Source organism: Ruditapes philippinarum, unplaced genomic scaffold (assembly GCF_026571515.1).
Source record: "Ruditapes philippinarum isolate M1 unplaced genomic scaffold, ASM2657151v2 ctg705_1_1_1_1, whole genome shotgun sequence".
Classification (NCBI taxonomy): domain Eukaryota; kingdom Metazoa; phylum Mollusca; class Bivalvia; order Venerida; family Veneridae; genus Ruditapes; species Ruditapes philippinarum.
Window position 1 is genome coordinate 249,990 of NW_026864294.1, and position 27,108 is coordinate 277,097.

The window sequence follows — 27,108 nt, forward strand, 5'->3', positions numbered from 1 at the left end:
TGCAAAGTAAAAAAATTGAAAAAGTTTTTATTACTCTAGATTCCATTCAAATGGCTTTTACCCTTTCCCTTCCAAAAGTGTGTTGCCTTGCAGGAACTACCCCTCATCGAAATTTATTCCTATTACGAACCGTGTAAGTATATCATAAATATATGAATAAATATCCATATATGTTTCTCAGAGATTACACATCTGAAATTAAATGTTCAATTGACGCTGTTGATGAAGAAAATCTGGTTACCCAACAGTATTTTTAGGAAATACTTGTTAGACAATTTTATCTCATTATAAAAAACAACAACAACAAAAAACAAATACAACCAATCTGTTATACAACAAGTTAATGTATTTATCCTAAGAAGAAGAAAAACCTCCTTAATACTTTGTTTTCGTAGCCTACCTAGATTCGTGATCGTCTATAACATTATACAGAGAATAGAATTATCAGCTTTGATATTGATAGTTGCTATTATTTGTGGCAATAACATGTTATAACTAAATAATTACATCTTACAAATACATGCATGTGCATTAACTAACTTAAAATACGAGCTGGTAATAAGTTAAAAAATTATCCTTTCTATTTATATCGGCTTACAAATGCGCAGAACAAGTTTTATTAACAATTCCTCATATCATTTTAGCTCACCAGAACCAAAGGTTCGGGGTGAGCAATTAGTATCAAAGGGGAATACTCCGGCGTCCGTTGTCATGCATCAACCATCATCTTCTTCTCTGAAACTGATGGGCAGATTTACCTCAAATTTGGTATGTAGCAAGCAGCCTTGTGACAGTCACACTTAAATTTGCTCATGTAATTTCAATTGGCACTTTTAGGGGTCAACAGAGCTAAAAATAGAAAACCTTTAAACTTCTTCTACTATTAATTAAATGATGGAAGATCACCAAACTGTGTTTGTAACATTCTTAGGTAGTTCTGTATCATATTTGCTCAATTAAATTTAATTGGCTCCTTTTAAGGGTCTCTAGAGCTAGAAATAGGAAAAAACCCTTTAAACATCATCTCCCACTGAAAAAATTGATGGATGATCACAAAACTGTGTCCGTAGCATTTGTATGTAGTATTTTATCAAGTTTGCTCATATTAATTTGATTGGCCCCTTTTAGGGGCTCTAAAAGCCAAAAAAAGAAATACCCTTTAAAATCTGCTTCTACAGAACTAATAGATAGATGATCACCAAACTTTGTATGTGGCATTCTTAAGTAGTCTATTATATACATGTATTACTGAAAAGTAGTTGTTTCTGGTGAGCGACTCATGGGTCTCTTTTTTAATTTTAATAGAATTTTTAATAGGGAGGTCAATTAGAATATATCTTAAACCTGGCTAGACCAGACTTTACCGTTTCATTGAAATTGTATTTCATATTTCATTTTAACGTCTAAAGCTCTGTTGCTTGAAGCATTTTTACGACTTTAAAAGAAACTAATTTCTACATATAACAACAATATAATACATTATAGACAGAAAACGAAGTGGGGCGAAGTATAAGCTTCTAAGCTTTAACCTCATTTCTGTATATTTTATAAACACAAATAATTATTATGTATAATTATTTCCCTTTTTTATTTGAATTGTGAAGAATAGACAATATGTGTGTAAATAAATATGAAGATAAGATATTGTTTAAACCAATTGTAATATATAAAGGCACAATTAAGGTAGACCATGGGTAATGCATTACCTCCACTTTGAAGAGTATTCAAATAGGATAGAATCGTTTGCCAACTACATCGAAATTTAGGGGCGTGGGTTCAAACCCGAAAAGGGGCAACTTTTTTTTCTTTCATTTTTTTTCTTTTTAACATTATTTATGTATATCTCTGATCCCATATGGAAGAAAAAAAGGGTTTGATTTAAATTATATAATTATTGTAGGTATTTATTTGCTAAATAATGCCAAACTTTATAGCAAATATGATACCAGATATTTTCAAAGTTTAAAAAAATAAAATCTACACGGTAAAAGTATTTTATATTCCGCGTTATCAACCATTATACCATAAAGAAAATTTAGGCAAACTTTGAAAATATCTCCTCATTATGGTTAGTTTTAGGGATATTTTGAATAATGCATTTTATATAGGAAAATGGTAAAATTAGTGTTTAAAGTGGGTGGGGTATGGTAACATTTTTTATACCTATTTAAAACATTTTGTTTAGAAACAAACATTTTGCTTGTGTAATTTGTTACCTGAATGCTATTATTTCTTTCTTAACAATAAGCAATAGAAAAATATTTTTTATAACGATGATATTACAGATTATTTAGAGTTTCCTCATTTCTGAAAATAAGCTCTTCTAATGGCAAAGTCTTAGTTCAGAAATATATCCATAACTCATAAACCACACGGTAAATTCTATTTACATTTTTCATACAGGTGACCTTGAAGATATATAACTATCCTATGTTGTCAATTTTACAGTTCCTTATGGTGCCTATTACCCATGGTCTACCTTAAACAAAAGTGCATTATGAAGCTGATCAAAGATAACTTTACTATGAAAAAATTGGATTTTATAAAACATAAGATGATACATGTTATAGATTCGCCAATCTTTTATTCTGTATTTGTAGCGGAAACACTGATGAAGAGATACATGCCCCCAGCTTTAACTGACAGGCAGATGTCGATCTGTAAAGCGTGTAATTTTGCGTGTTGTAACGAAGCCAACTTGATCAATCTTACGGTAAACCATTTTTCTGAAGTTACTCAATGTCATATTTCAATAGTATTATAAGGGGAGTGATGGCCTAATGGTTAAGGTGTTTGCCACTCAACCCGCCAGGGATCTTGGGGTCAAGCCCTACTTGGGTCACGACCATGATTCGTCATAAGACACCAGTACTGTTTCGTTCCAGGAAGCGGACTAGAAGAAAGTGATTAATATAAGTTGAAAGGACATGTTTCGCAATCGAGCTTCAATAAATACAATTAAACCAATTGTATCATATTGAAAATAGGAATTAAAACGCTAGCGACACCGAGTGTTGTGCCTTTAGGTCTTCCTGGTGATCTTCCTGGTGATTATCAACATTAGTCGCCAGATTATTGTAATTTAGTAAATCCGATATTTTTTGCAGCAAGCTCCAAATATTTATCTCTCAAACCAGAGATTCATGGTTGTCGAATAATTGTCTAATTATAATGCATTGCATGGCTTATTAAAAATAGAAAACAATCAGGTTAAAGTATGACAATCTTTCAGTTATAAGGTGTAGCGGTGGGCGCAATATTTTAGCGTTATAGTGAAGTTATGCTAAGACACATGCTGCTTTCCAAATAATTTCTACTATTTCTACGTTTCAAGTTGTATGTTTACTATTCTATTATTACTAACAACATGTTTTTTCTTTCTTATTTCAGCAATGCTAATATTCTGCAACTCACCGGTAAACATTTAAAGAAACTGCATTGATGGAATGACTATATGAACTACAGTTCAACTCTTGCATATATTTTCCCTACCGATAAACATTAATAAATAGACTTGATATTTTGATATTATTACAAACATTAACAAACTTTCAACTCGTGTAATGTTCTAGTAAATGTAGATGTAGTTTATCAGATACAGCTCTTAAAAGGGACAAAATGCTCGTTCGTGGTTTTATAACTTATACACTAATATATTAGATAGGTCCCTAAATATTTGGACCAAAAATAATTATTGTAAAAAATTATCAATAAGGGAAGCTAGTTTTTTTAGAATGCTTTTCTCCAGCTAGTGAAAATATTGTTTGTGAAATATTAGTTTTGTAAACAAAACAACCTTTCTATTCTATATGAAAATTATTTAACACAGCGTCTCAAAATTTTACATATATACATATAGATACCAAATTAACACTTATGTTTACAATGATCCTTAGAAAATCATTTTTAATCTAGATAATTAAACTGACATATGAGACTTATAAAAAAAAAAGGAAATAATATGTGATAGGCTAAACAATTACTTCAGATCTTAAGTAACACTTGAAAAGTCCTTACATTTTTGAGACAGAGACATTTTAATGAAATATGTATGTACATGTATATTGTATCGATAATACATAAATAGCATGTGGTCCTATTATGAATAAAAATCTTGAGAAGAACATGTTTATATTGTAAGTTGTATTGCCGCACCTGTGAAGCTTAATACTGAAATGTGTTTTTAAATATTTTATATGGAACTAACTTCACGTCCTTTTCTTAGAAATCTGATCACAGTATTAATTGTGTACATGGAACCATAGCTCTTTTATATCAGCGTTTAAGCTCCTTGATATGTCTTCAATATATGTATGTATATATTAGCAAAATATTAAGGTCTGAATCATTTTACTTAAAATGATCTGATAAGCATTCTTGTTTTTTTTGTTTTTCTTAATTAGGAATTACATCAATAATGCTTGCGACTGTTATAGTTTTGTTTTTAGAGTTTCTTTTTTCTCATTAAAAAGTCTTATAAAATGACTAAAACAAATATTCGTCTTTACTTAAGTGAATATGGAATGTTAATAAATATGTACATGAACAACTTTTCATGCAATTATCTGATTGTCTGATGTGCATAATTAAACATGAAATATGATCACAAGAGGTTACACAGTAAAGACTATACAAAACTTGGATAATAAAACAAAAACGAATTTCAAGCATGTACACTATCAATGATATGTTAATAAGGAAAGCACCTGCCAACAAAATAAAGTATACATGCAAATGCAGCAAGAAAAAATGGGCTATACCTAGAATGGAATCTCAGTTATTGTGCATGGACATTCAAACTAGAATTCCCCGGGTGTTGATGTCCCAAGTTCTCTAATGTAGCTTTAGACAACAGACAAAACTTAAAAACACATCAATCGCTATACTATTTAAACCGCTGTATTGCATAGAAAACAAACGTTTTTCTGATTGATGAAGTAATATAGATGCTTAACTGTTAAAACATAGACTGTATTTGATGAAAATTATAAAGGGCTGGAAAACTGCTAGGGGCCGGAAACTGCAAGGAAACCAGTACATATTTAATACGTACCCTTTAAACTATAATTACTGACTAAAGAGTGTATATAGATTTTTTTTCTAATACTCGTTGCATCTCTATTTCTCCGAATATCAAGTTGCTTCAAGACTAGCTATTTCACTGCTGCTATTTTGCAATCGGTCCTCGGTTCTTTGGTCCTCTTATTAGAATAACACAATATGAGAACATTTATTTAAAGACTTAATCATAAGCACCTGTTTAAACATTTCTAAGTATGATCTAAAAATACAACTTTTAATACTATAATAAGTTAAATGTTGATGCTGCACATCAAAGACGCCGCTAAATGATGTGAACAGTCACAGGTAATGTACAGATTCAGTCTTGACAATTATTCTCTGCAATTGAATATCCGAAGCAATAATGTTATTTTCTTGGTATATCTTTTTATTAGTTGCATTTTAGAACCTAATCAGTAAAATTCGCAAAGTAAGGCCATGTCTGAAATTCTGATTCTATCGGAAATTTTTCTATATAAACAAAGAAGGCCCGAAGCGTGCATTATTCTACAACAATGCACTCGCCGTTCTTATTATCTCCCTGTGTTTTTTCACATTGAGGGCGCCATTTTGTTTGAAAAATCTGATATAGGAAACTTTTTTTTGTCGAATTTTGTTGTGAAAACTATCTAGAATGAAAGAAAATGAATCCGAACACCAATTCAGTCGTTAACGCTGTACAGACGTGTTTAAAGTGTTGTTTACGTGACGTCACAATGTAGCGTAAAACAGCAAGTGCAAAACAATCAAATCAAGTACGCTATTTTAGTGTCGCAAACGAGTTAAGTTTTACATTTATCTCACTTTTAATAATTTGTATTTCCCTTGAAAAAAATATAGAGTGAAATAAAATAAACAAACAAAGTTTTATCAACATTTTCAAAATGCGTTATTCTCTATTATTACCTGATACCTTATATAAATGTAATTTGTTATTATTTACTGTTTTCTGAAATTCTAAAAACGTCAACGTTCGCGAACTGTTGACCGGTCAATAGTTTCGACTGTTTCCCTCGCGTGCTCTGACGTCATTGACGTCATATAGGATTCCCACTTGAAGCGTACATCGATCTTGATCATAAACAAGACGTTACGTGACATAGTTAAAATATTAAGTTAAATTATTAACATATGTGCAAAACTATTTTCTTCTTCCTTTTCTTCCTTTTTTCTTCTGCAAGTACTGTTTAAACAGTAGTTGATCAGGTAATAAAACAGTTATTTCATGCGTGATTTGGGAACAGTCAAACAGTTGTCCCTCGGTGTCGGGGATAGTGTTTTGAACTGTTGCCCTCGGCCTCCGGCCTTGGGCAACAGTTCAAAACACTACCTCCTCCATCTCGGGCCAACAGTTTGACTGTTCTCAAATCACATATGAAATAACTGTATATAATTACCTGATACCTTATATACATTTAATTTGGTATTTTTACTGTTTTCTGAAATTCTATAAACGTCACGTTCGCGAACTGTTGACCGGTCAATAGTTTCGACTGTTTCCCTCGCTTGTTCTGACGTCATTGACGTCATAGAGGATTCCCACTTGAAGCGTCCATCGATTTGATCATAAACCAGACGTGACGTGACATAGTTAAAGTATTAAGTTTGATTATTAACGTATGTGCAAAACTATTTTCTTGTTCGTTTTTTCTTCTGCAAGTACTATTAAAACAGTAGTTGATCAGGTAATAAAACAGTTATTTCATACGTGATTTAGGAACAGTCAAACAGTTTTCCCTCGGTGTCGGGGATAGTGTTTTGAACTGTTGCCCAAGGCCGTAGCAGTTCAAAACACCACCCCTCTACCTCTAACAGTTTGACTGTTCCCAAATTACATTTGAAAAAACTGTATAATGTTTCTTCACATTGTAAATTTAACGACAATTGATTTTCAACCCAATGGAACAGCCTTCAAAGAACGTTTCTTTTGGAAACTCTGAGGCGAAAACAAATTTAACCACCAAACATAAAATCTAACTTTATGATAATAATTATAATTTTCTTGACGTGTTAGAATGGAAATAGATATTAATTCTTCGTGCATTATTGTATAATAATGCACGTTTTCCGTTCAAATGCTTTGTAATTAATCACTCAGGCTTATCGGCCTTCGTAATTATATTACTACGCATTTGAACTCGAACCGTGCATTATTCCACAACAATGCACTCAAAATTGATATCTATTTCCTAAATTAACAATGTTTTTCTGTTGCGTCAAAAATTGAAAGGTCTCCTCGAAGGAAAAAATAAAAATATGACACTGGCAGTGACAAGTAAATGAGGATAAAGTTTCCTTTTAAAAGGAAAGGCTTGCTCAGTTGTGCCATCATCCCATCCCTTTAAGTTGTTTTTTTTTTCAATCTATTATCACAATTTTTTTGAATTACGGTATGTGTATTATAAAGGGTTTATTTAGTTAGTTTGTTTTTGTTTTTTGCTTTTCGAAAAAAAAAGTTTCACTTTTAAAGGGATAGGTAGGGTAAGCCCAAGACTGGACGAGCACCTGTGCCCATTTGTTTGAGCTCCAGTGTTATGCATGCAAATTTGGACAAAAGAAGGACCAGAAGTCCACTGATTATAACTGAACAGGAACATGCTGACGATAACAGTAACAACTTTTTTTGTAAAAACGAATTTTTTTTGTCAAAAACGATTTGAAATCTTTTCTCTATTGTATAAAACTAATAAAGAAAATAATCAATCGTAAAAATACTAACATTGGCTCTCCCACGTGGAGATCTATCTATCATACTGAAGGGAAACAAGTGTGCACATTTCATTTCCACTTTTTTCGCAGAGAGAGTCATTCGTTTTGGCAGTTGCTAATTTCATTTATTTAGCAGCTATAAAGTAAATGCGCTAAATGCGCTAAAAGACTTCGTTACGTGGTACCAATTAATAAGCATGTATCAACTATGTTACATCTAAAGTATCTATGATCACAGATATACCGACAACACAGGATGCGCTATCTGTAGATCAGCACGTGGTAAGGTTAATGATATGTATGGGCTTTTTTTAGATTACCACACCAAGACGTTTAAACTCTACGTTAATAAAAGACTCAGTAGATCTAAATATAACTCGATCATTGTGATTCGGTCACGATCTTTTAGTAAGCAGGACCGCCCTTTGGAGACGGAATACTACTACAATAACCATTCTCTATTGTATAAAACTAATAAAGACAAAAACCAATTATAAAAGAAACTAACTTTTGCGTCTTGAAAAAGATTTGAGACGGAACAATTTCGTTTATAATTTATTTCTTCTTTAAACCGATAAATCAAGTAAAAATAGAAATCCTATTTATATAAACAAACTGGAATTACCGAAGTAACTAAAATAGCTTCGATTTCCGTAATATTACTTCGTCTGATTCCGCAGTATGGCGGACTCGCCCGAATTGTCACGATTGCAATCGGAACTGTCTCGGCTATTATCATTGATTCGAAGAGTGACGGAAAGGGCTGAAAAGTTGCGATTGACACGATTGCAGCGGAAACATAGACTGGTTTCCCGTTCAATCATGCTCTAACAAATGTAAGCAAGCAGGAAAACACCTAACTGGAACAACTTTTCCAAAACAAATGGCTTGCGGCCGTGGCCGCAAGTCAAAAAAACTTCATCTGCCAACCTCAGCCCCCAAGAAATGAACAATAAACTATGGACAAAAGGCAGTGTACTTAGTGTACTTACACTGTGATCAAAATTTAAATATTACAAATTTGGTTACTGGCCATTAAAAGGATAAATAGCACGAACGACTAACTAAAACATTAAAAAAAACAGGTATGCATACACACATGAGCATATATTCAACAATATGTTTATATATTTAATGTGATAGATTTCACTTCAATAAAGGATTGATCGGGTTTCTAAAACAGAATATATAAACAACAAATTACAGCTTCAAGGCTGTGGTTCATAAACAAACAAAAATGTTAAAATAAATGTGTAAAGCTATTATCTTAAAACAAATGCAGAGTGATGCTTAGTTGAAATATTATGTTAAACACGTTAGAGTCATTACTTAAAAAATCAGAAATATGAATATAATCTTAAATTTAAACTGATATCAAGTTCATATTTGTATCTGAAATAGTGCACATGTAAACAAATAATTACTGGGGGAAAACTACGGGGCCCCTAAGGTGACATTAACCAGGGCTGGGAATCAAAACTGCGTCGTATCCTACCAAATGTGAACAAACGCCGCCATCTTGGAACGAAAAATGTATGTTTTTGTTTATAACTTTTTTATTGGTAATGACTGAAAACCAGATATATGTATTAACACGCTACACTTTTTTCCGCTTCGTTCGGTATATGTTGCTGGCACAACTATTTTGTAAAACAAAAGTTATAGCGAACTTGCAACTCGAAGCGGGGCAGAATTTTTATGAAAATGTGTGGATACGACGCAGTTCATATTGCTTTATCTATCGTTTTTTCCTTCAAATCAAAAATATATTCGTTTTCAGGGTTCACCATAAACTTCAAAACATAATTTTGCATCATTTACTAAACTTTCACTGAAAAGAGATGTTTATTTTCCAAGAAAACAAAAGAGTTTTACGAAATGATACGACGCAGTTGAAAATAAAATATGATACGACGCAGTTGTATTTTCATTGCAGGCTGCATATTGGTTAAACTACTAAGAGTATTTAAATTATGTGCTAGGTATGCTAATAATGCCCATCAACATTTCTTGTTTACAACTTGAGTCAAAAGCAGAGGTCACTCATTGGTTCCATAAAAATGGAAATGTAATACAATTCTATTAAGGCTGCAGTTTTCGGTCGCATTTTAGTACCTATCATAAGCATCTACAAATTCCGAAAAGCTGTATCAAATGCAATATACATTGAAACACGTGATCGCACACCCATATGACAACGTGTTCTATTGTTGCCTTAGCATGCTTCTAAAATTGTTCCCCTGAGTCCGATATGGGAGTGATTACTATTTTTTATACAAACTTCAATATTCCAGTGTAACCTCTCCTGGACCCTGTATAAATCAGGAACGACATTTTAAAAAAATAAAAAAGAGAAAGAATTACAAATTTTGAAAAGGTCTCTTGCTATCGGAAGAGAGCTATGCGCAAATTGCATGCCTACCTTTGTTACTTGTAATTAGCAATAATTTCCGTCAATTCCGTTATTACTTATATCTTTTACGTGCCGATTTTATTGTATTCATTTTCTGAATAATCGGAAAGAACAGATGAGCTTTATTATTTGAAACTGAACTTTAAATTTTTAAAATTATATTATAAATGGATAAGCTACAATATATTTTGCAAGTAGGCTATGCGTTCCGTTTAGTCATTTTATGTTCAGCGCCGCGGAACTTTGCCGCTGATTTTGTCGTATCGCATTTCTTTATCGCCGATGAGGAAAGGTCTACGGAATGTATTTTCTATATTTGCACTTAAGTATCATTCTTCTCCATTAAAAAAAACTTTAAATTTTCAAAATCGAGTTACATATGATACAACTACAAATTATTTTGTAAAGAAGGTGTCCGTTTTGCAAAGGTATTTTACGCTGTGCACCGATTAATTTCATACAGATATAGGCAGACATGATCTTTCAACAGTATTGAAGAAGTTTTCACAATATTGAACAGAAAATCTAGGTCAGATTATCGCATCGAATTTTCAACAGACTAGAGACATGGCATCTTAACATACCTCCATACTAAAGTGTGATTTTTATTTGATAATGAATTGCCTAAAAACTTAAACAAAAGTTTTCAGAAAATAACTTCACAGTGGATTACCCCCTGATTACATTGAAAATGTCTCTGCTAGTCATACAGAAATAAGAAATTTAAATGTTATTCTCTTAATAATTAATTCAAATACTTATAATCTTAAAACTTCACGCCAGAAGTTAATAAAAAAGCTGCTTATTTGTAAAGCTGACGTTAACACATTTTGTTTGAAAAAATCAGACAGGTGTGTCCGACCGAGGCCGAGCTGTTTATATTTACTGAAATGAACTGCTATGAATTCGAAAACCACCAGGGACTTTTTATTCTTTCGTTTGGAAAACCTATCAAGCTAGTTTCAAAATGTCGATGGTTTTCTGCAGGTGCAACATTTTGCCTGAAATAATGCACAAGGGCGCACCTGAGGTCATCGACCCTAGTAAAGCTAATGTTGAAAACAAACCACAAAAAAGCAGTCATTACCCAGAACATGCAGACCCACAGTTAACTTAGAGCGTAGCTAGCTAAAATGAATTCAAATTTATAGATTTCTACATTTTTTTTTTGCGAAAAAAAATAGGGATAATATTGAACAGACAGGAAAATATAAGAAATTATTTCAGATATTATGATCAATTAGGTAACATGTTCATGTTTAACTGAAAAATAGCTTCCGCAATGTAAACTTTCAAATTAAATGTTATATTGGACATGACACAATCAACGTAGGGAACGTGTTACAGTATCGCGTTTTTCGGTTACAGTATAGAATTTTCAAGATGGAGGATTATTTATGGGAAGAGAGGTAGGTGATTTTTATTCAGGTCCATACTACTAGTAGTTTAGTTTCTAAAAGATGTTTTTGTGCTTTGCTTGTAAGGAACAGAATCCGGTATCTAGTCATATATTTCTTCAGACCCTGCACCGCAGATTTATCTCTATTATGTCTCATAAATGTGCAGATTTGACGGTTTGAAAATTTGAATCGAGATACCAACGCATTTTTCTCCCATTCCGACATTATTTAAGCATGCCCAGATAAAGTAAATCTACAAAACGTTAGTCCTTTGTGTTTAGAAACATTTATAAAAGTAAATGACAAGTTGAACCTATTTTCCTGTTGGTAAAATGTGTTTGAAAAAATAAACAATGTTACAGTATAGAGCGAGGTTAATTTTGAAGGGTTACAGCATAGACCTAGCGTTTTTGATCCAATTTTGTTACAGTTTATACCCAGATTTCTGTTACAGTTTAGATACTTGCAAAATTTCAAACAAAGTTCGTGTATCCATTATTTTTATGAAATAACTCATACCTTTCTATTCAATACATTCTTGAAAGGTAGTTTGCTATTTTTCTTACTTTAAGTTTCAAATTGAAACTGTTATGTCCCAAGTAAGGAGTGTTTTCACGACAACAACAGTAACTTTTATCGAATATTGAGAAAATAAAGATTATTGCTTGATTTCATTACACATTATAATAATGCCTATTAGTAATAAAATAGAGAGAAAAAAAGAATCCTTAACAGAAGTCCAACACGGAAAACATGAAAATGTTGCAGGCTCAGTTTGATTAAACCTGTTCATGGACGGAAGTGGTAACTACAAGCTACCGTCCACGCCTCTATGTTTATATGTTTATATTTATGTCATATTATTACGATGTGGGATTTGAAAGTAAATCCTATAATGAATGAAGAAGTTGGAGTGAAAAATACCAATTTCTCGAGAAAAAAATCTAAGTTCAAGGGGGACATAATTCTGGAAATAGTCTTGCTAGAGTATTTAACCTTCTCAAAAATGTTGAGTGAGAATAAGAAACATATATATGAAGTTTGAAGTAGATACATTAGGAAATAAAGAAGTTATTGAAAAAAGACAACATTTTTTTTCATAAAAATTCTAAGTTCAAGGGAGGTAATACTGATAATTTTTGTGCTAGAGTTGTAAACCTTGTCACATATGATGTGGTTGATGACCAGAAACTTATATTTAAAGTTTGAAGTAATCACCTTAAGAAATAAAGAACTTATAGTGAACAAGGGTGCCATAGTCACAAAATACGCCCGTTTACGAAAGCTTTAGATGGAGATGGGGGCATTATGGATAAGTGTTATCTAGCAAGCAAGTTTTTATCCTTGGCACTGTGTTGTTAAATGAACCTTAAAACAAATCAGTAGGGAAGATAAAAAGTACATGTAATTGTAATTTAATAACTAAAAAATTCTGATTTAAGATTTTATTCTAGGGAAATACATTTCATTACAATTCTTAATCTTTGAATGAGCTGAACTGATATTTACTTGAAAATTAAAATATAATTAAATTTCTATGGGAATTAGTATTTACATTTGATAAGGTAATTACTGTATGATCTTTATGAACAAATACCAAGTCTACAGAACACCATAGTTATCACAGTTAAGAATCTTGACCAATGAATGAAACATGTGTAAATAAATGTTACATTCTTTAGAACATACTCAAGTCCAAGAAAGAGGATTATTTTATGCCCTTTGATTAAATTCTATTTTTAGAATTGAAAGTGTAAGTAGATCAAGGGGAGTAATTGTGTAAGTCATTTATGAACAAAGTAATAACTTTGTTGTCCCCCTTTGATTAAATTCTATTTACAAAATCTGGATATTTCATCATCTTTAGTGACCTTGACCTTGTATATATTGACCTAAATTATATGTATCACAGCCATAGTATTGATAATGACCATTTGTGTTACAATCCCTCAATAAATGATGACTAAATGGTCCATATACATATCTTCATATTTTTATCTGAACTTTGATCTCTATGTGTCACCTTGACCTTGGCTGCAAGGACCTGAATCTTGCACGCGACACTCCGCCTCACAATGGTGAACATTTGTGCCAAGTAATATTGAAATCCCTCTATACATGTGGAAGTTTTGCTCCGGACAAGCATTTTTCAATGACCTCTAAGTGTGACCTTGACCTTTGACCTAGAGACCTGGTTCATGTGCGCGACACTGCTCCTCAATAGTGGTGAACATTTCTATGAAGTTTCATTAAAATCCTCCATACATGTAGGAGATATGCTCCGGACAAAATTGGACGCCGCCCGCCCGCCCGCCAGGGGCGTTCCCATAATACGTCCCGTTTTTCAAACGGGCGTATAAAAAGCTGAAAAATTTAAATCAGAAATCTTGAAATTCAGGCTATTTGTTGCCATAGCAACCAGAATTTTCAACATAGGAAGAAAAAAAAAAGACGTGCATAATCTCCATACTGCCATCTATCCATATATCAAGTTTCATAAAAATATTTTTAGTACTTTTTGCGTTATTGCGGGATCCAGTTTATGTGTTCAATTTGCCATATTTTCAGGCTATTTGTTGCCATAGCAACCAGAATTTTCCACATAGGAAAAAAAAAAAGACGTGCATAATCTCCATACTGCCATCTATCCATATATCAAGTTTCATAAAAATATTTTCAGTACTTTTTGCGTTATCGCGGGATCCAGTTTATGTGTTCAATGTGCCATATTTTCAGGCTATTTGTTGCCATAGCAACCAGAATTTTCAACATAGGAAGAAAAAAAAAAGACGTGCATAATCTCCATACTGCCATCTATCCATATATCAAGTTTTATTAAAATATTTTCAGTACATTTTGCGTTATCGCGGGATCCAGTTTTGTGGACGGACGGACTGACAGACTGACAGACAGACAGACGGACGGAGGGTAAACCTAAAGTCCCTCCGGTTAAACCGGTAGGGGACTAATAAAGGTCAAGGTCATATATGAACTTGAAGGGGTTTTGTCACAAAAACATGTCTCCCAAAACTGTGTATGGTTCTGATCACTCTTTTGAATTTTGGCAGTTTTACATGTGATAGATTTTTCTTTTTTTAACTCTGGGGCCATTTTGTGCAGAGAAACAGAACATGCCATTGTCGATACCCACGATTGATAAACATGTCACATAACATGCAATCAATGATGAATGTTAATGGTTCGGGCCGTGGGTATCTGACGATGAGAACATGCCAACAATGTGCACAACTAAGGATGACACTGTACACTCCTGTTTAGTCCTGTTTGAAATCTAACCAGCAGTTTGAACATTACTTTTGTACTTTTATATAAGTTAAAGATAGAAAACATTATCAATTTTAATCCTATACTTATTATAGGTATTTATTGGATTCATTATTCAAAATTAAATGAAAAAGAGCATGGAACAAAATATTTTCAAGATCTAGTAAAATCTAAATGTTTTTTAAAATCTAGTAGAATCAAAACTTTACAATAAATATACTATAAAGTACATTATAACAATACATGTATTTTGGATAATACACTCTCAGCTGAAATACTTTAAATGGGTATGGTATTATAAATGTTTGTAAATATTGTAAGTTATCTAATCAATAAGTCTATTCTTAATAAAAGAAACTTGCACCTTGATATTTTCTGTACAAACTAGAACTGCCATTGTCATGGCGTGAATACCCCACATACCAATTTGTCAGAATCACACCCAGTAGTCATTTACAGCTCAGACAACCTCCAGCCAAATCTGAGGAAGTAAGCCAGTGCATTGCTAAGTTATGTATTCTACATGTTTTAGTGGAAAAAGATCAAAGTGAACTTTACCTTTGACCTACTGACCTCAAAACTGAAACTGCCATTGAATGACTTCAATAACACCCCCCCCCCATTTCATGCAGCCTTGCCTGGAGGTGTTTTATGATGAATATATAAGACCATTTGAGCAGACAAGCTAATTGTAATAAAAGCCCCTGTGACCTTGACCTTTGCCCCAGTGACCTCAAAATCAATAGAGGTATTCCACTAATCTTGACTAACCTCCATGCAAATATGAAGACTACGGGTCAAAGGATTCTTAGGTAATTGGGAGGACAAGCTTTAATTAGCCAAGGCCCCTGTGACCATGACCTTAGACCTGGTGACCTGAAAATAAATAGGGGTCATCTACTAATCATGACTAACCTCCATGCCAAAAATGAAGACTGTGGGTCGAAGGATTCTTAAGTTATTGGGCAGAAAAGCTTTCTTCAGTCAAGACCCTGTGACCTTGACCTTTGACTTGGTGTTCTCAAAATTAAAAGAGGTCATCTACTAATCATGACTTACCTCCATGCCAAATATGAAGACTGTGGGTCAAAGGAATCTTAAGTTATTGGACGGACAAGAAAAAACTGACAAACTCCCGACGGCCGGACAAGCTGATTCCAGTATACCCCCCTTACAACTTTGTTGTGCGGGGGTATAACAGATTTCAAACATTGATAAGTTAGCTCATCTTCTTGGTGATGAACTGGCGCCTCTATATACAAATGTGGTTCTGTTCATACATAGGTTATCTCATGTTCTTTGTGATAAACTCTCACCTTGAAGTTGATAGAGTTCTGTTCATACATATTTCAAAAATAGATTAAGTGATCTTATTTTCCTGGGAAAAACTGTTAGGCATCATTTTAAGTTCTATACATATTTATGATATTTAAATATTGGGGGGAAAAGTTATCTCATGTTCTTGGGTGAAAGACTGAGGTGACTAGTTTTCTCCTCAAATGTCATTTCTTTTTCTAATTAGATTAAAGTCAAGTTACTATAATCCATGAGGGCTTTCGACATCACACATCAAATTGCAAAGGGCAAGCCAAGGTCTCCTGGTATTCCAAAATTTCTTTTAAGGTTTTGAAAACCCAAAAATTTTCAATTTTCTAAAAAAATAGTGTTTCCGACATGAAACCCATCTACATGCAGTCTGTTCCCTTATTCACTCCTGCCTCTTACCTGTTCTATCAAACAAACGCCCTTTTACTGAAAAAAATTTTGTTTAGAAAAAGTTAATTGCCAAATAAAAAATGCCATTATTTTTGGTTGGGGTTTTCGGGGAGGGGGGGGGAGAGCAAATTTTAAAACCAATTTTCCCCTTTAAATGGTTGAAGGGGAAAACCTTTGGTGCACCTATGTGAGATTTTACACCTGGGAACCAAACAATTTCCAAAAAATAAGGGGGATAGTTTCCAACAAAAAGAAATAATCCCCTAAACCCTTCAAAAGCTCGAGCCTACAGCAGTGAAAGGCTTTAAAAATTTAAAAATCAACCCCAAACCCCCACAGAAACCCCAAATATTTTTTTATTTGGGTAAAAAACAATTTTTTTAAAAATTTTTTAAATTTTAAATTTGGGGTGGAAATTTTATAACCCATAAAATAGCTAAGGGAATAAGAAAAACATATAAAGTCAGATAAAAGTCGGGGTGGGTTAGTGAATATTTAATATTTTTAAGTGAATTCCCCAGGGGAAAAGGAAAAAAGTAATTCCAAAAAAACATGTTACATTAAAAAATTTTTTTGCTATTTTTTTGTTCCCAATTTTTTAGTAAAAAGAACTTTTTAAAAAAACTGTAATTCCCCTTTTTTAAAAATTTTGGGTTTTAAACCAAATGACAAAAAGCCCCTGACTTAAAAAAAACGCCTGGTCAGCCTTTAAACCCAATCAAGAAAAAAAACTATTAAAATAAAATTAAAAATATCATAACAACCACTTTTAAATAATTTATGTACCGCTTCCTTAAAAAGCCCTGCTACTGAAAAAACATTTTTCCCTTTTTTACTGCAAGGGGTTTTTTAGAAATTTACATCCACATTTTTGGGCCCTTTTTCTTCTTTGGGGTTTTAAATTTTCATTACCCTAAAGCATCCCTTTAAAATCGATATCCCTTCCGTTACATTACAAATTTACATGTAGGCCCACCCTTTTGAAACGAAAATTTTAAAAAAAATAAAATAAATTATTAAAATTTGATATACATATAGTATCCCAATAATTATGTTAGTTGATATCAAATCAATAATTTAAGCAGTGTTGGAAATTAGCAGTAGTCCGAGGGCCTGACTTACTAAATTTCTCCTCGGTGGCTACCAACTTTTCACAGTAAACAAGCCGACCAGGCTACTGTATTTCAGAGGCAATATAAACAACTGTTTTGAACAAAAGAATCGTGCCAGTGAAATGTTTTGGTCTAGTGAATATTCCACTCTGGTAGTCCGACCAGACTAGTCGATTCAAATCCTAATTTCTTACACTGTTTTAAGAAACAATTTGTTCAAAAATTGTCCAAGCACAAAGATTTTTATAAGTATACTATAGTAGTTATAAGTGTATATACAGTATGTACTAAATGTCTTAACAATCTACTATACTGTCCTGAAATTTAAGAAAAAACAACTATCTTTAAAAATCCATTGTCTCAAAAGGTTGCAAAACCAAGTAAATGAAATTGTTCTGGGTTTGTATTATTCTGCACAACTTCTCATCACAAAAGCTTCAAGGACATTAATGAGTGAATCAGGTCCTAATCCTAAAAGATTGTTGCGTACAAGTTTGAAGACAATCCATTCAAAAAATAACAAAGTCATAGCCACTAATAGCAAAAATCAAGAAAATTTAAATATTTTACCTTGAATGTTTATATGGAGGTCAAGTTTAGTCTGGTCTATTTGAAGGGTTGTTGTGGCCAAGTATGAAGACAATACACCAAGATCTGAAAAGTTATGAAAAAGGTTAGTTTGTTGACAGCAAACGGGAAAGCCGTCATGACCCTAAAATGCAAAACTGAAAGTTTTAGCCTAATACACACTGTTGAGGATAGCCGTTCAGCATTTTTTCAATAATAAATAAATCAATGCAATGATAAAATCAGTAACTTGCAAGTCTTCTTAACATTTTTACAAAGAATGAACATATATATTTTTTCCTAATAATTCTATGATGACGTTCAGCCTTTTATATTTATAACAAGAATATCGGAAAGATTTTTCAGAAATGAATTGGCCCGTGGACTTTAATGTCAATCATAGAGCTCTTATGCAAAATGTTAATGGTAAGACAAACATCCAGCATGAAATTTTCAAGTAGCTAAAAGTGAAAAAATTATTAAAAAATACTTTGTCATATATAAATTCAACTACTGTTGGAAATTGACCCACATGTTTGATTACAAATGTATTAAACATCTATATTGTCCATAGAAATAATAAATTAATTTTCAGTCTCTTTCTCTTTGCGCTTTCACACAGATTTAAATTATTCAACTCCATGATCTTCAGAAGGAAAACAAATCTTCTGATCATCAAAACACTAAAAAATGACTATACCAACTGTAAATTGCAGTCTGTGCGAAAAGACCTGTCGGTCCTCGGACCTCGCCAACTAAAAATCAGTAGGGCTGAGATAAATTTCGATACAGTCAGTTTTCATGTCCAAATAAAAATTTCAGCCAGTTTGAAAAACAATTTTTGGCCTTCTAAAATATGCAAAGTTTCCAAGATCAATCTATTTTTTTAATTTTTGCTTGTATTCACAGACCAAGATAACCAAAATCACCGCAGGAATACGACCAGTTTTTGCTAAGTAATGTCAGCCACCATCTTGTCTTTGATAATTTCCTTACCAAAAACATATTTTTTCTCCAATCTTCAAAATTAAACCTTTGAAAGATGTATTGTTTTCTTGTGAATTATGCTAATAAATTTATTAATTTATGTTTCTGTATATTTTTTCAATAGGTATCTTATAGTTGAGTCTGGACAATTCATATATGCTAAATATTTTTCTTTATAATTATGGCAATATTCCCTCCCCATCCCTACAAAAAAAACCTTTCAGAGTCCGGGCCGGTAAAAAATCATCAGGGCCGGAAATAAATCTAAGGAATTCAAGTCCTTGCGGCAGGAATTTTTTTTTTACTTTTCGCATTGACTGGAAATTGTATATGATATTCAATAAAATCTTCTTTAGAAAAACAAGTTTGCATATTATTGTTTTAGGCAACTCATTTTTAAAAATGCTGTACAGATAGCCTCAACAGTGAGTATATGCTAGTCGTATGCGACTCGCATACAGCCAGTACTTTTGTCAAACAATACTGGTTCATACTGCTAGCCACTGCCATGATTAATTATTCCTTCCTCTACCAATTCATAAACTTCCATCAACAAAATTTTTGAATACTATATAGTATAATAATCATATAGATGTTAAAAAATAAAAAGTAATGATGACTTAATATGATGTATATATAAATTCACTGCTAAAGACAAGTTGTTTTTATTGATAGTTTATAATCAACAAAAGGTAATGAGGTCAGTTTCATCAGTGTATGATGACTTTTTAAATTTTGTTTAAAGTAAAAATTGATAGTCATCAAATTGTTTTCTAAAATATTACCATACTGTTATACAGAGTTCCAGATAAATTTTTTGACACTGGGGGTAATTACTTACCCCCACTTTCAGAATGTGGGGGTAAATTTAAATAGATTCAAAAAATCTATCGAGTAAAATTTTGTGTGAAAAAAATGTCAAATTTGATTAGCCCTTGAAGCAACCATGCACTACATGTGTATTAATAAATCCTTGCCAATTATCAAGAAAAAAAAACTAATTGTTTATAAGCATCCTAAAGGGCAATAAAGACGTAATTGATACTGGTTAGCAGAGAAAAAATTAAACTATCTTGACGGGTATTAATTGGAAATGATAACACCAGTCAACTTTTAAAGGGAACGGTCAAATCAGCTGTTCGGAAAATGAAATACACAACCGAAAACGCTTCAAACATTTACATTCTTTGCGAAAAATTTACAAGATGCGTAAATGAAACCAAACAAATGGGGAAAAGTTGCATGTTTTAGTTGATTTTTAAACGCGAAAATAGCCAAATACTTGACATTATGGGGGAACTGTTATATTTAATATAAATCAGAACTTATTATTATGGCTCTGTGGTTTTGAATTTTTAATAAATACTTTTTTTTCATATAATGCTATAAATTTACAAAATAAAAAAACTATAAAATAGACTGACCATAAATATGAAATCCTACATCCTGATGAAGGCAAAAACCTGTGGAAATCAAGATCTACAGTAATGAAAAAGGTATATCTAACTTAAAGTCATATTGTAAATTTAAAATTATAATTATACCCAGCCTTTAAAATTTGGGAAATTAGGATAGGATTTTTATCATTACAGGCTGGGGAGTACCTCCATCGCTTTCCAAAAATCAATGATCACAAATTGAAAAACTATCATTTTTTACAACCAATTATAACATTTAACAGTGTATACCATGGACAAGTTTTTGGGCCTTATTTGTTAAGCTTAGATAGCTAATACAGTAAATTGAGTTATAGAGAATGTGTTCAAAAAGTAGTCAAAATGTAATAATAATTTAAGAAAAAAATATCTTTCCATGTTTCTGAATTAATCCAATATTAATTATTGGTTTTCAACAATAAAGATGATAAAAAAACCATAATGTTAATAAATTGGGAAAAGTGGATCCGAGTTGAAAAAAAGCCGAGCTGACTCGGGGCCGAAGTAACGTTTAAGGGCCGCAGTTTTAAGCACTTAAATTTTGCAGCTATAAGCGAAATAAAATCAAAAGCTTTAAACCAAGATTGTGGGAAGAAAAACTTGATTAACAATTAAGGAATAGATTGCAAAACCAAAATATCAAACGTAATAGGCGGGAACTTCGTAAGATAGCAAACTTCTCAAGCCTCTTTCCTCGGCAAAAACTCTGACCCAAGATGGGGATTTCGGGAAAAAATGGACGTCAGAGGGGAATATAGTTCGTATTCATAACGCATACAAAATTTTACTCTTCATTTCACACTTTTTAAACCATTTTAAGCTTGAAAAATTTATCTAATAGGGGCCTATGAAAAAATCGTATTCCCATTTTTCCTGAAATTATTTGTTTCCTATGAATAGTTAGGTTAAATTTTGACTTGATAAAAAAATGCCCCCCAAAAATTATGCAAAGTATTTGGCTCTCGTGCAATCGTAGAACAAAATTAAATGGTTCCATTTAAATTCTTATCATTGCTAGCGTTAAGTAAATTACCAAAATCGCTAAAGCAATGGTATATGAATTTTTTGAAAAGGGATTTAAAATTTAGTAATAAAATACCAGTCAATTTCAACAAAATAGATAAGGTATAAATGATGATCTGAATATTATCCAAAAATATTGGAACTATTTTTGCTCGCGGAGCTAGATTAGCCAAAAGCGTTTCAAAAAGGGTAGTAACTAATTTATCGTAAATTACAGGGGCTCCCCCCCCCCCCGCCCCCCCCCAAAAATGCCTTGCCCTAAACGAGCAAAAATACAATGAGTTGAAACTAAACAAAATGAAATTTTGAGATGAATCCTGCATACCATAGATAGGCTGTCAAAAGACACAATTAACAAGCAGGCAATACCCTAAGAATGATTAAACAGTATTTAAGTGAGCAATACTGCAACCTCAAATTTTATTTTAAGTTGGAATTTTCATCTACCATATAATGCATTTTGTAAGTATTTAAAGGGTTTCTCGTCTACGGTAAGTATCTCCCCCTTTGTCCCTAGTTTTTATTTATTTTATTTATTCCCCCCCCCCTTCCCCGTGTCTCATGTCCCCTTCCCCTGTGCCTTTTTACTTTATGGGCCTAATATTAAATCATTTATTTGTTTTCTTTTAGTTCCTTATCAGTTACTAATTATTTATTCTTATGTAGTGGTTTGCCTGCCCGTGCTCTGCCTTATGCCCTGTCCTATTTTTCTTTGGGGTCCTCCTGGGCTCCTTGCCGCTGGCGCTTGTTGCTGGGTCGGGTGGGGCTGCGTTCATTGTCGATCTTGTTTATCATATTTTTTGTTACGTTTGGCTTTCTTGGATTTTAAGTTTCAACGACATTGAGGTCATGTGAAAACATTCCTGCTTTAGTGTAAAGAAAGACCCCAGATACCCTTTGTGAAACATTTCAGACACGAGCGGGCACCTGACTAGTACCACCGACCTTCCGTAAATTAACTTGATAGATTTCTCACATACAAAGAATCCAAAAAAATAGAGAAAAACTGAATCCCTAAAGAAAGTCCAACACGCCAAATTGAAAATGTTGCAGACTCGGTTTGATTGAGCCTGTTCATGGACGATACTGGAAAGTGCATGTCGTGCTGAACGATCTTCAAGGATCGAAAATATAACATCATTTATTAAATGTACGGGGAGACTTTGTACAGCCGCCACACGGCACAAATAACACGGATGTGACAAGTAAATAGAGAAAAACAGAATCCCAATGATTGGATTTCAACTACAGCAGTAAATGAAAGATGATTTGAAGTCAACGGCCTTATCCCGACTCTGCCACTATTATGTACCTCCATCAGGCTCACTAGAGAAGATATTGTAATTGTCTGACTTTAATTTATACTCTTTAACTTTCAATATTATTTTCTTTTTCAGAAACATGAAAACTGCTATACAGGATGTCTGAAATAAAAAAACGACTTTAATTTAATAATGACAAAATAATCGTAACTTCAACAAAGAAGCATTCGAAATGACGCCATGATCATGATTTGATTTGAATGCTTTTGGTTCGAGATGAAAAGGGTCTTTAAATATTGCCTTTTTCAAAATCTATGTTTTGGGTTTTCGTATCCCCGATTGCAACCGAAACCATTTGAACAACTTAATTGGTAGAAAGTCTAGTAAATTTCATCATACTTAGTCAAGTAGTTACTGAGCGGATGAGATTGCACACACATATGTACGACAGACGGACGAATAACCATCGGGCCAATAAGCTCACAGAGATTTAAAAGTCTATGTAACATTCATACATTTTACCTAGTGTATATAGAAAATATCGAAGTCTAAACTGTAACCGAAATCTGGGTATAAACTGTAACAAAATTGGATACAAATCGCTAGGTCTATGCTGTAACCCTGCACAAATCAACTCGCTCTATACTGTAACATTGTTTATTTTTTCAAACGCATTTAACGAACAGGAAAATAGGTTCAACTGGTCATTTACTTTTATAAACGTTTCCTAACATGAAGGACTAATGTTTTGCAGATTTATTTTTTCTAGGCATGCATAAATAATGTCGAAATTGGAGAAAAACGCGTTGGTCTCTCGATTCAAATTTTCAAACTGTCAAATCTGCATATTTATGAGACAAAATAGGGATAAATCTGCGGCGCAGGGTCTGAAAAAATATATGACTAGATACAGGATTCTGTTCCTTACAAGCAAAGCACAAAAACATCTTTTAGAAGCTAAACTACTTGTAGTATGGACCGGAAGAAAAATCACCTACCTGTCCTCCCAACAAATAATCCTCCATCTTTAAAATTCTATACTGTAACTGGAAAACGCGATACTGTAACACGTTCCCTACGGTGACAATGTATTCTAAATAATCAAAAACAACAGAACATTGCTATACACCGCAAAAGATCTGGGTTTTTTTTTTCTATCTAGCGCAAGTGATTATTCCATAAAAAGAAATATATTGTCAAAGTTATTCCTGTTGAAAAGACTGCCAAAAATACAACTGCGTCGTATCATATTTTATTTTCAACTGCGTCGTATCATTTCGTAAAATCATTTTTTTCTTAAAAAATAAACATCTCTTTTTAATGAAATTTTAGTAAATGATGCAAAATTAAATTTCGAAGTTTATGGTGAACTCTGAAACTAATATATAATTGATTTAAAGGAAAAAACGATAAATAAAGCAATATGAACTGCGTCGTATCCACACATTTTCATAAAAATTCTGCCCCGCTTCGAGTTGCAAGTTCGCTATTTTGTTTTACAAAATAGTTGTGCCAGCAACATATACCGAACGAAGCGGAAAAAAGTGTAGCGTGTTAATACATATGTCTGGTTTTCAGTCATTTCCAACAAAGAAAGTTATAAACAAAAACATACATTTTCGTTCCAAGATGGCGGCGTTTGTTTACATTTGGTAGGATACGACGCAGTTTTGATTCCCAGCCCTGATTTACGACACTTTTTTCCCGTCAATGAATTCGTTTTTACGAAATATTAATTTGTTTTTACGAAATAATAAGTCGTTTTTACGAAATATTAATTCGTTTATCCGAAATATTCATTGGTAATTACGAAATATTAATTCTTTTTTACGAAATATATAATAATTCGTTTTTACAAAATATTAACCCATTACTTCATGAGCATTTTGTAAGAATGGCTGTTTTCATTGAAAAGTCTACCGTTACAAGTTCAAATTGCTATAATACTATAGAATTGCTTCAACACTAATCAAACTTGGCACAAATGTTGACTGGACCATTGCCCTTGCAACAGCATGCTCAGGCTTAAATTTTCTGTTACCATGGCAACGAGGGGACATCTCAAAATTGCCAAAATCACTATTTTGCGTTGATTTTTTCCATCAAAATTGATTTCAAAGCGCTGCAACTTCTCAATGGATTGAGATAGAGTCAGGTGCTTTTCAGCGTTGGTTACGCGTTACCTTATGATCAATCTTGGGTCATTTATAGCCTTTCACAAGTCCAAAATTTTCTTGGCGATGAGGGGGACACCGCCCCCCTTCAAACCCCCCAAACAGAAGGGAGCACATACCCTTCTGGCAACCCCCTGATGTATCTTTTGGTTGGGGGCCGCGCCGAAAAAGTGGCCACTCTTTTTAACAACATTTCTCAAACAAAAACAAGTGTTGGGGCCTAAATAGGGCATTTTTTCACCATTTTAGACAACAAAAAGGGGTGGGTGAAAAAGGCCTGTATATCGCGTAATGGGTTAACAGAAAATGATGAAAATACTTGAATTTACCCAAAATCGCGTTTTTCCATGTTTAAACATGGCCTGTCATATAAATTTGTAGAAAAATTGTTGTTTTGTAGATTTTTTTGATTTTTTTTCATTAACCCATTACTTCATGAGCATTTTGTGAAAAACGGCTGTTTTCATTGAAAAGTCTCCCGTTACAAGTTCAAATTGCTATAATACTATAAAAACTGCTTCAACACTAATCAAACTTGGCACAAATGTTGAATGGACCATTGCCCTTGCAACAACATGCTCAGGCTTAAATTTTCTGTTACCATGGCAACGAGGGGACATCTCAAAATTGCCAAAAATCACTATTTACGTTGATTTTTTCCATCAAAATTGTTTTCAAAGTGCTGCAATTTCTCAATGGATTGAGATAGCGTCAGATGCTTTTCAGCGTTGGTTACGCGTTACCTTATGATCAATCTTGGGTCATTTATAACCTTTCACGAGTCCAAAATTTTCTTGGCGATGAGGGGGACTCGCCCCCCTTCAAAAGGCGTTAAAAGGCGTGCATATCGCGTAATGGGTTAAGAGGATATTTTTTTCGTTTGAGTGAAATATGGAATATATTTTCACGAAACATGATCAAATGCCACATATTTTCACGAGCCGGGACGAAGTGAATATATATTCCATATTTCACGAAAAACGAATAAATAACCTTTTTATTTAATTTCATTATCAAAGAAAAATGGTTATGGACCCCCTTGCTTGGTACGCAACTGCAATTGTACAGCGCGAAATAATATAATTATTGTCTTTTTTTCCAAGCGATATTAAGCGCTACATTGTGACGTCACGTAAACAACTCTTTAAACGTCTGTACAGCGTATATGATTGAATTAAAGATATTGATGTTCGGATTTATTTTCTTAGTTAGACAATTTTCTATCATTCTAGATAGTTTTCAAAATAAAATTCAACAAAAAGTTGTTTTGTATTTATCAGATTTTTCAAACAAAATGGCGAAAGAAAGTCCCTTAAAATAAATATGAGTTTTGACTCCGCCCACTTTCATATTTATATTTCATATTTATTTTTTAAAAAATATGAAATATATTTGACTGATTTAGCACCATAAATCATGAATAAAATTAAATAATAATTCGTTATTACGAAACATTAATTCGTTATTACGAAATATTATTCGTTTTACGAAATAATGATTCGTAATACCAAATATTAACTCGTAATAAAATAAGTAAAACTTAAGGAGCAGGGGGGGGGAGGGTCTCCAGATTTTCACTTATCTTATCAATTTTAACAAGTATATTTCTTTACAATTCATATATGGGCACCGTGCGATCATAAAAACATAATATTTTGTTTCAAAACTCAATAATTTTGACAAAACGAAACAGAAAAATGTGTCCGTCTTTGGATTTAAAGCACAGGAACCCCCATTTAACAAAATTGTCTTAGCGCGTGTACTCTCACGGCTGTGGCAGCAACGCTATTAACAGGCGATTATTTTAATATATATACAATATGGTTGAGTTATAAAACTTGCTATTTATATTGCATTTACATGCTGTATATTTAGTCAGGAACTTAGTTTCGAGGCATTCTTTATAGATATTACCAAAACTCTTTGAATCACTAGAAAAAAATTATTTCGTTTTTACGAATTT

The 27,108-nt window shown here is 32.8% G+C and overlaps 1 protein-coding gene and 1 long non-coding RNA gene across 2 annotated transcripts in view; both read left to right on the forward strand.

Moving 5' to 3' along the window:
* LOC132725101 (CD109 antigen-like) overlaps window positions 1-27,108 on the forward strand; it is a 201,826-nt gene that overhangs the window by 94,026 nt on the left and 80,692 nt on the right. The gene's annotated exons all lie outside the window — the stretch shown is intronic.
* On the forward strand, window positions 104-4,288 carry LOC132725102 (uncharacterized). The gene is made up of 3 exons (XR_009625004.1): window positions 104-133; window positions 2,601-2,713; window positions 3,391-4,288. It is a non-coding gene; the product is annotated as an uncharacterized LOC132725102 (long non-coding RNA).